Genomic DNA, 3946 nt, shown 5'->3' with positions numbered 1-3946 from the left:
GAGGGCTATCGCAGGAAGTAATTTCATACCTCGTAGATCCGCAATTATAGAGATATAAAAGATTTAATATCGAGCTTCTAAAAAGCAAAAAAAAGAAGGTGTGCAGTCTTTTTAAAATTTTGCATAAGTTTGGGTTGAAAAATTAGGTTGAAGTTCAAAGGGCATAGTGAAGCACAATTATGATTAATTGATGCGCCAAAGAAAGAAAACGGAAACACCTAATAAGCAACCTGAAAGATCTAGCATGACTCATGAAGAAGAGGAAGAAATGCAACATCATATATCAAAATTACGAGACCAAATGCAACAAATTTCACTCTCACAAAAGGTAACAAAAGCTAAGATGAATGGCATGGAAGTTAATATGAATGGCATACAAGTTAAGATGGATGGCATGGAAGCTAAGATGGATGGCATGGATGCTAAGATGAATGGCATGGACACTAAGATGGAATATTTGAAGAAAGGTTTGACAAAGTTGCTACAAGAAGGGCTTCCTAATGGTGAAAAGGTAGTAGAGGAAACACATAATGAGAACAAAATAAATGTTAATCATGATTCGAAGAATGACAAGATTGAATATTTGAAGAAATACATGGAAGGTTTGATAAAGTTGCTACAAGAAATGCTTCTTAATGGCGAAAAGGTAGTAGAGGAAACTCATGATGAGAACAAAAGAAATGTTAATCATGATTTCATAGACTCTAACGTTGGAACAAAGACCCACCATGTTCCAAAGATCAATGTTTAGTCAATTTAGTATGTCCTAAATTGCTACATTAATTATCAATCCGGGAGTTGTAAACTGATGAAGTGTGGTGCACTATATGTGCAAGACAACCTCTTTCTTACTTTTTATTGTTTTCAATTTTATTTTGTTTTTGGGGGTTTTATCTTGGTTTTTCTCCTAATGCGAATGGAAATCCTATTCCTAAGTTTTAAGAATACTTTAGAAGGCAAGTATGGATATAGATTTTAAGGCAATTATGTCCTTTATGATGACTTCCAGAGCTTAACACTTTAGAGGATCTCAAAACATACTAGTGACGAAATTAGTACTCGGACAAGAATGTAAATGTGCAGCTATTCAAATCTAACAAATGATAAACTATTGATCATGAAATCACTATCTCTGTTGCTCATCTAAATACAGAAATAAAAGTTAAGCTATTGCACTCAAACAAATCAAAAACTGCAAACTAATAAAAGTAAAACCAATTCACTTCACTTATAGTCTGATAGCTCGCCAAGTAGCTTTTCGGGGTTAAGCCATGGCTCTGGAGATAACGTCAATAACATGAGGAATTGATATCTAAATTACCTACTTGCAAATGAAAATAAAATCAAGTCACTTCACTTATAGTCCGATAGCTCGCCAAGTAGCTTTTCGGGGTTAAGCCATGGCTTTGGAGATAACGTCAATAACATGAAGAACTTGATATCTAATTGCAAAAATGAAAGTAAAATGAAATCACCTCATTCATAATCTGATTGCTCGCCAAGTAGATTTTCGGGGTTAAGCCATGGCTTTGGAGATAACGTTAATGACATGAAGAATTTGATATCTAAACTAACTATCAACAACAAATGAATAAGACTGAAATCAAAGCATAACCGAATTTGAAAGCTAAGAAAAACAAAGTCAGCAGAGAGGCCAATCTCATGTCACTATTTATTGCAAAAATTGTATGAAAATGCCCGAGCCTAGCCTATCCTTAAACACACTGATCAGTGTTAGCAAAAATATATAATGCTTGGAAAATCATGTACATGAATGAAACATTAACACCATAACTAAAATATGAAATATACACAGGTGAACAAAATATGAAATATCTACAATGGAAATAAGACAACAACATATAAAAACTTTACAGAAATAAAGAAACGAAACCTTAGCCAGCAGGGGCCCTCTGCACGGCCTTGGTTAACACGTTGTCAGTCCGAAATTACTCTCACACAGTCATATAAAACAGAGTCTTGTTATATTGCAAAATAGATCAAGGATCCTCTCGTTACAACAGCAGGACCAATGTCACGGCACAGTACATGAACTAACGGCAAGATTACATAAAAAAAACTAGCTACATGCGTTTGCAAACACGTTATTTATAATGGAAATTACATAATTGTCTTTCCTATGGAACACCTTCAACAGAAGACACGTAAAAAGACAACACCCGTAAGATTAGAGTGTTGGTTGCCATGATCATTCAATCTACAAAAAGGTGGCTGTTGGATTTTCATCATGGAGGCATTCTACAACTGTCAAAATGAATCCATGGATCTAGGAATGGTCTCGGACCCTTCACGTGTTGAAAACAAAGACCTGTTTGCCGTAGAACTCCTCGTTTGACCACCGTTTGACCAAGGCTTTCCTCTACGAATTTGGCTAAACCAATAGGACCTGGTCCATGTCTAGATCATTTCTGAACTGCCCACGTGCCTTGTTTTGCTTGCTGACACCTGTAACCTAGAGATCAACAAAAACAGCTGCGGAATCTCAAGTCAGCTGCGGAAAGTGGCTGCATTCCGTAGCTGATGAGAAAAATCTAAGTCAAATAGCAAACACAAAAATATAGTTAGAAAACCACTTAAATGCACTCTCAGAATCAATATGTAATGATCTTTGATAGCTTATGAGGCACTGGTGAGGGGAAAAAGTCTAGAAAAGTGTGTAGAAGAGATGTAGTTTCAGGGCTCAACATACCCCCACTGTGAAGGTGTTGCATGTCCTCATGCAACCAAAACTGTGACCATCCTCCCTTCAGTTCATGTGTTCTGAGACCTCTGCTAACACATCCAGCCTTCTTTTCTTCTTTCTTGGTACCACTGTCATCCTAGGCTTTCTCATTAGGCACCTGAATTTGAGGTTGATAAGAGCTCTGCTCAACCTCTTGCTCTTTTTCTTCAATTTCCTATTTTTCTTCTACCACAACCCAAGATGCAACATGGTGTTGTCGTGAATAATTTTATCCAACCTGCTCTGTTCTTTCAATGTTTCATTTTCTCTTTTGATGTGTCTATTCAGGACTTCCAGTTCAAAAACTTCCTGTTTTAGTGATTGGATTAGAGCTTCCTGGGCTGTATTAGGCTGGGTAGATGAAGTGCCTTGATCTGTGGCAGTCTTCTCCAATGACTCAATAAAATCATACATTTCTTGCTGGGTTGGATCTATCTTAGGTGTAGCCTTTCTTGGGTTGTCCCCAAAATCTGGCTGAGAAGGACTGATCTCAAAATCTGGCAGAGATATAGGAGTATGTTGTGGGCTACGTTTAGGAGGGATTGCTGGAGACTGCTCTGGTGTTCCCCACCTAAGTCAATGAAGAGGGCCCCTTTAGTTTGTACTTTTTTCAGTTTTCCTTTAAGTCTGGAGCTCCTCCTTAGATTCTGTGAGCTAGTGTCTCCTTTCTCCACACTCTGTTTTTCTTTCCCTTTTCTCTTTGCTGCAGTTGATTGTTCTTGAAGGTAAATTAGTCTTTCAAAAAGTATTTGATCCTCTTCTGAGGAAGGTTCTGGGGTTTGATAGACAGTTTCAATATTTCTTTTCCCCTTTAGTTTTCCTTGCTTCCTAACCTCAGTTCTTTCCTTCCTACTTTCAGACAGCTTCCCTTCCTTATTAGTTTCTTTAGCTATGTTAGTAGGAGTATCTTGAATGTTCACACTCATTTTCCTTCTCCTACTTTTCTTTGCTGAGCTACTCTCGGGTGTTTCAGGTGGATCCTGAAAGAAGTTTCTAATAAAAAACTGTTCCCAAGTATCCTTCCTTTCCTTCAACTGTTTTTCAATCAAAATTTTTACAAGGCCGTGATGGTAAAGGTGGGGTTCTATGTCATCCAGATTCTTTTGTACAGTTATGGACATCTTTTTCAGGCTATTCAACAGAAAGTAAGGCAAATTGATGGTTTGATTTTCTAGAAAATTCATTAGCAACTGGATGTGGTAC

The sequence above is a fragment of the Pinus tabuliformis genome, chromosome 5_1 (genome assembly GCF_031772625.1).
Source record: "Pinus tabuliformis cultivar Carrire ecotype Pingquan chromosome 5_1, CPIR1, whole genome shotgun sequence".
NCBI classification, from domain to species: domain Eukaryota; kingdom Viridiplantae; phylum Streptophyta; class Pinopsida; order Pinales; family Pinaceae; genus Pinus; species Pinus tabuliformis.
This window is presented reverse-complemented; position numbering follows the sequence as displayed.